The sequence below is a fragment of the Leptosomus discolor genome, unplaced genomic scaffold (genome assembly GCF_034619465.1).
Source record: "Leptosomus discolor isolate bLepDis1 unplaced genomic scaffold, bLepDis1.hap2 HAP2_SCAFFOLD_67, whole genome shotgun sequence".
NCBI classification, from domain to species: Eukaryota; Metazoa; Chordata; class Aves; order Leptosomiformes; family Leptosomidae; genus Leptosomus; species Leptosomus discolor.
The window spans coordinates 798,233-805,380 of NW_028237828.1; positions in this window are offsets into that span (position 1 = coordinate 798,233).

The following is a 7,148-nucleotide window of genomic DNA, read 5'->3' on the forward strand; positions in this document are numbered from 1 at the left end:
CCCCAAGAGCCCCCCTCTGGTTTCCTTCACCACATCCAACGGTCACCATCAAGCCCAGCTCGGAGCCATCACGCCCCATCACACCCGCTCTCACCTGGCTGCCTGCACTTCTGACTCCAAGGACACATTCCAAGCAGCACAGCCTGCGGCCAGGCCCCGGGAAGCGCAGAGGGGACCACACTTGCACACAGCCCAGGCAGAAGCCAGCCAGCCACCGCAGCACTTCAGACAAGCCACCCTTCTCCACCCGAGCAGGGTCTGACCAACCCAGGCTGTTGGCCCTGCTCTCTTCAGAGGCACAGGTACTGCTAGTTCATGCAGGGAGCTGCTCTTCGGGGCTGAAAAACCCTCCCCCTTCCCCTGGGAAAGGCAGTTTACCCAGCTCCCATCCCCCTGCAGACCCCAAGGAGCATACAGCCCAGGGCAGCAGGCAGGCACGTTGCATTATTAACCCCTCCTTTGCTGCAGTGCTAGAAGGACACAGAGCACTATCAGCCAGCGTCCTCAGAAGCCCTGCTGCAGGCTCTGAGGTGAGACCTGACAGCACAGGCACTGTCTCCTTCTGAACACCAGAACCAGAGCCCCCGGGGGCATTGAAACAAGCCCATCACAAACATCTTTCCTGTCATCATTGCTGCACTCACCAGATCAAACCCACACAGTAACTGGACTCACTGGGTCTTGCACAGGACACGGAGCTGCAGCAAAGGCAGAGACAAGGGCTGCAGCAAGGATCCAGGGAGAGGAGGGAAGCGCTGGCACAGGCAGCTTACACGAGCAGATGGGAGCATTCACTACTCCCAGTTTAACCCAGCGCTCGGTTAAAGAAGGGACTGACAGCAACACTCCAATCACTTGAGCTGCTATCAGAACGTTTCCTACCGAGCGACTGCGGCGAGATCACTCACCCAGCTGCAACTTCATGAAGTCACAATCATGACGTCACAATAGGCAGCCCATAGTCCTCTTTAATCCAAGCAGGGTTCGTATTGGTTTTCTTCTGAGAAAGAAGGAAAATAAAGTTGGCTCATTTAACCATGTTTCCCCTGCCTTCCTCTGAGCAATGCAATCCCATATTGCAGGGGGGAACACTGACAGTTTTGGATACCATAGACCTCAACAAACAGCCCTGCGTTTGCTTTCTCCCTTTTTATTCCCATGTCAGGAACCAATTTTATTTCCTCACTTTTTGCTTATTTTATAGCTCACTTCCAAATCCTGAACTGCTTCGCTACTCCTTTTCTAAATCAAGACAATATTTCAAATGCCCACATTCTGGAGACCCTGACATTAACTGTGCAGCCATGAAATCCAAAAAGCGTAAACTGGGGTTTCCCCACTGCCTTTTAAAACAAAGCAAAGTCCTTGGCCCCAGCAAGTGTAACACCTCCTAGGTTTTCTTTTTCCTTAATACTATGAAACCATTTAATCCAGCTGTCTTTGTGTAAATACAGAAGAAAATTTATAAGCCTCCAGAAGTTAATCACAGTTCTAGGGGAATCTCTGACACGGAGGTTAGCAAGGCAGTAACTGAGGCTGTGATTGCCAGGAGACAATGCCACAGGAAGACGGGTAGATTTTGGATGGAGGTTCAGCTCTCATCCCCTCTCCTGCAGGGGACTTCCAAACACCAACATCTGGGTCTGTCATTTGAAGCCTGGCAGAGGAAGATTAGAAAAAACAATGGTTGTCAGTGGGACACAGGGAAGGGACAAACCCAGCCCACGACACGGGTTCCAACACAAGCCCACAGGAGCCCCTGGCACAATCCCAGCAGCTACGAAGCACCGCAGGGTGTTCAGCAGCAGTGCTGGGAAAGGAGTAGCTGGTTTTATTTATCACTTGGGAAGCACCAAAGGGACAAGCTGGTCTCCTTGCCACTGCCAGGCCAGCTGGGGCAGCTCCCTGCAGCACACAGGGCTGTGCTGAGAGGTGCTGGGACAGCCTGCAGGCACCAGCCCTGCTGTGCAAGAAGTGACAACCCAAAGCAGGCACTAAGACAAAAAATGTCAAAGCTGAACGTGGCTTTACCTGCTCTGGGCAGTTGCCTTCACAGGCCAAATCCAACCATGCAACAGCCACAGTGGCTGAGTTTGAACTCAAGCAAAATCCTGAAGCGATTCCCGAGTTGCTCAAGGAGAGACTGCTGGATCCCCTTTTGCTTAGGCAAGTATTGGGCTGCATTTGTGTCCAAGTCTTTTGCCAAAAAGACTGGGAGTTTTGTCAAAGAGTAGCTACGCAGAGGCTGTCCTGGGCTGGAACCTGAGCCAGGGCTTTCTGGTTTTTAAACAGGGCACCTACTGCATCCCTTAAAAGAGCCTCTGCTCTCTGCCATGCAGGTACCACCAGACTCTACAGCTTTTACGCGATCCAGGCCTCCATGCCGACCCCCAGCACATCACATTTTGGCAGTGAGGTGAGAGGGGCAGGTTTTCATTTTCCACATCGAGATTGTCCAAGCTGAACTGTTAAATGAGTTCCTCGGGTTCTGCCTTTGAACTTATTCCCATCCTTCACATGTCCCAAGAACTACCAGGAATCAAAGAGCCAGCAACAAAACCAGCCCCAAGCATCTCCTGCAGATTGTTCTTGAGAGAAACCGTCACAGTCATGAAAGCCCAGCTTTGGAATAAATATATGGACTCAAAGGCAGAGGGGAAAATCCTTCCAAACACAAAGCAGGAGTGGAGCCACTCAGGAAATTAAGCATGGTGGATCAGAAAAGCCAACAGGTCTGTGCAGAGAGCACCAAAGGCCGAAAAAATGAACCTGTCAAGTCGCTGATGTCATTTAAAACAGCTGGGATTGCAGAAGACAAGACAGTAGCCACATGGAAAAAACAAAGATGAGGATAAGAACATTAAAAGACGGGCACCCCAGTGGGCCCAGGAACAGCCAGGTTTGCATCTCTGTGACCATCAGCACAAGCACCTCTGAGTTTCAAGGCTCGGACTTGCAGGACAGACCCACCCGATGCAGAGCTGCCAGCCTCACTGCAGAGTTCTTGTTTCCCCTTACCAGGTCTGTTACAGGAGCAGCTCCAGCGGGTGCAGGTTTGATCTGAGCAAGCTCTCTCTGCCAAGGATGAAAGCAAGAGCCCGAGTAACCCATTTGTGACTTCCTCTCACATTAAAAAAATCTTCCTAGTGCACTCTGGCACCCGATCCCATTAAAAGGGAAGAGAGGGAACCGATGGAAACACGAAAAGAAGCTGACAGCTGCCAACCACTGACCCCATCTGACTCCATCCCTCTCCCCGCTGCAGCAGGAGCACGACTGGCTGCTCTTGGAAGGACAACAAGGCCAGCAGGAGACAAGGAAGATTTCAGGCAGGCAACAAACAGCAGGAGCAGATGAAATCTCGGTGAGTAAGAGCTCCTTTTATCAGGAAGAAATTCACCTGCAATCAGGAAAGACAACACAGGAGGACTGTGTCATGTCTGGGAACCCTCCTGTCCCTGCAAACAGTGAGGAGTGGGGTGCTGGCTGGAACCGCCGTGGTCCCTGAGGCCATTCCAGCATGCCTCTGCTCCAGGCACCAGCAAAGCCAGGAGCAGAGTCCCAGCACACAACCTGGGATCCCCAGCAGGGCCTGCAGGAATCTCACACTCCTGTCTCTCAGCCTGTAGTTCAGGCAGTCACGCGTGCTAGGAAGCCTCAGCAGACCCAGCTGAGGTCCTGTACCCAAGACCATAAGAGAAGGTACTTCTATCCACCACCCTTCCTTTCAAGGGGTTTGCTTCATTCCTGTCCCCAGAGCATCCCCCTTGGGCTCCTCCAGAGACAGCCCTGCAACTTTCCCTTACCAAGCAGCACAGGGACTCCCAGGGCACCCAGGCCACAGAGAAGCCTTCCCCATTTCCTTACCCAACCCAAAACCTTTCTCTCTTTCCCATAGGCAGGAAAAATCCCCCCTCTCATGCCAGAGGTAGCACATAACATAAACTAAGGAGAACACTGAAGGTCACCAATTTGCACTCATCTAGTACAGCTCTGCCAGGGACCAGGCAACACGTTTGATCTCACAGGGACTCAACTTTCCTACCTGCGAGGCAAGTCCAGCAATACCGATTGGGAAAACGCAAAGTCACAGGGACTAGCAAAGAGCTCACATTCACCACCGTGCTGTGAATATATGGAGAGGCTGATCTGTCCTCCCTCTCTGTAATCAGCCTCTCTCTAATGCCTGAGCAGCCCAACATTTTTAGCAACATAGAATAAGCTTGCTTGGTAGAAAATAGTATCTTTTACCAGACTGACTTGATGGGAACAAAAAGCATTCCTGACAAACCTTACCTTACCCATCTCCTGACAGCACCCTGGCTAGAGCAACAGAGCTAAAACACGCGCCTGCAGCAGCTCTGAAAGACGGGGGGAAAAGCAGCTCAGCTTTGTGGCTGGAACTGCAATGACACTGCACAGGAAAATTAAGGTCTAAGTTTATTATACATCAGCTTTTCTCCAGCATCTGCCTACAAGCAGGGTCCTGTCCCACAGAAGACGCAAGGTGTCACACTCCACATGTGCTGTGGGCGTAGATGCCCACCACATCTGCAGTCAGGTTACAGCTGCCTGCCTCCTGCCTTGGTCACCCACCTCAAAACCTCGAAGCGGGAAACTGAAGGGCACCGAGCATCCACCTGGTGCCTTCAGCACTCAGCATCCTCTCTCTCTCTAAAGAAAAACAGAACAGGGCAAGTCAAATTATGCCCAGGCACCAGGACCTTCTAGAGGCATCCATCAGCTGAATGTCTGACCAAGAGACAAAGATCTACAATTCCTCTGTAACACAGCCTCAAAGCAGATACCTTCTTCTAACCCTCCCTGGCTGCTGCTCCCACCTTTTTAACTAGGAGCCTGTTTGTCTCCCACAAAAGCCACGAGAGAGCACAACTCTCCCACACACCCTCTCTCCCTGGGAACTAAGCCTGTGCTTGTCCTCCTTGCCTTAACTGTCCATTTGAGCCCACAGCAAAATTTCAAGGCCTAGAAACACCCGGCATGGAACGAAAACAAAGGTCAGACACCAAGCGCAACCTCTCCTGGGGATGTATGCCCAGCACAAACCCCGCTCTCGTTATGGGGGTAATCCAGGTGAGCCTGAAACAGCTGCTCTGCAAGGGAGAAGCAACACAAGGAACTCCTCAGCACATCCCTCCCAAAGCCCTGCTCAGTCCCCTGGCAGGGCAGGGGCTGCTGCCAGCAGGGGCTCCCTGCCTTCCCAAATTCCCCCCTTGACATTCCCCCTTGCCCCAAGCCTACACACAGGTCCATCTGGCAACTTCACACCAACAGCAGCTGTCTTTCCAGGAAAATAACTTCATCTAGGAGAGAAAAAGGCAGCTAGCATCCGCTCCCTGCCAGAGCTTGCAGCAGACAGGAATATTGCTACGTTTCTACGTGGTTTAGAACGCTTTTTTCTCTTCCTCTCACTCCTCATAAAGCAGACCACACAGGTCATCAGTGGGAGCAAGCACAGACCCATGGAAAAATTTAGGCGGAAAAGGCTTTGGATAACTCTGGTCCAACCCCTCCACACAAAATGGATAATTTCAAAGTTAAAGCAGATTGTGCAGGGATGCATCCAGCACCGTTAAATATCTCCCAGGGTGGAGATTCCCCACCTCTGGGTCACATAAGCCTTTACCTGCCTTTAAACTTACCAGACACACATGTTTGTCCTCAGCTACAGCACAGGCTCCAAGAGATAGTGTGTGTTGTGATCATCCTGCAGCCCTTGTTCTGGAAGTTGACCTCAGCACACGCCTTCGAAGTCCTCGGCTCCTTCAAAAGAAGAAAGTCTCCCATTTTGCATGGGTTTTGTTTTTAAGCAGCCATCTGCTGAACTGCCATCTGAGCCCAAAAGGCCAGCTGCTTTGTCCCAAAGGGGAAAGCCACTGTACAGCAGAAAGGCACTGAGGTTTTCCGCCTCGCACACACAAGTGCCAGAGACGTGCGATGGACCAATAACCCCACGGAAATAAAAGCCACCTTTTTTAGCAGCCTTTATCTTTGGTCCTGCAAACATGCTAAGGTACCTACCGCTTCTTCATGGTCTCCTGCAATCCAACAGCGCCAAGAGGGCCGGTCATCACGGCCAGGGCAAACACTAGCCCCCTGCTCTGTACAGGGGTGCCGCCAGAGAAGCCCCTGGTCCCACACCTGTCAGAAGAGCTGAGCGCTAAGGGGGAAGAACCACCAGGGCTCTCAAAACTAAGACAACGCAGAGTTGGTAACAGACTAGGAAGTGCCACTGCCAGATCTTTAACTGGCAGCAGGAGCCATAGTCCAGGCTGGGTTATCCAACAGACTCCCAGGACGAGCCTTCGCACCTTGCTCTCAAAAAGCTGGTTGCACCCAGCCCATGGGGACCCTTGCGTGTCCGGGGACCTTTGCAGTAAGAAGCACAGGCAGACACAGGCCTCCAGACTCGTGCCAGAGAGAAGGGGAAGGGTCAGCATGTCGGTGATTCCTGCTGAGCTGGCTCTGGTAACCAGTCAGGAGGAAGAGTTTGATTGTTTGGTATGTTGTGGTGCATCTCTTTGTGCTGCCTTCCTGGCAAAACTGAAGGTGATCGTTGGAGCGGTAACGCAGAAAGGGCACATCCCAGCCTCAGTCCTGGTGACAGGAATGGTAAGGGCTGGTGTCCCAAAGCCACCTGGAGCTCCCTGCAGCGGCAGTGCTAACTGTGAAGCACTGCTGTCTGTTCTACTTCCTGCTCTGTCAGCTGAACACACACATAGCAAGGCAGAGATACGCAGAAATCACCAAATTTAGGATGTTACAAGTGTGTGTGTGTGTGTGTGTGTGTTTTGAGGCTCATAACCACAGAAACCTCACCAGGTGGTTACAGTTTAAAAACTAGAGAAACTGGAAACCTGCCATGCACCAGTAATACTGCCTGGAAATCCCCTCACTTTTCCCATCTTGATTTGAATATCAAGAATTCTAATCAGTGAATATTAGTACGAGAAACTAATGATTATTTCGGGAAAATAAGTCTCAAATGGAATAAATGATCAAATATAAACTAAAATCTGTATTGCCAAGGGTGCTAGCATATCCCTGCAAAGTCCCAGACCTAAGGTATTTATTAACCAATAATCTATTAGAGGTTAAAAACAAGGATAATGTGTTATTGTCCAAGA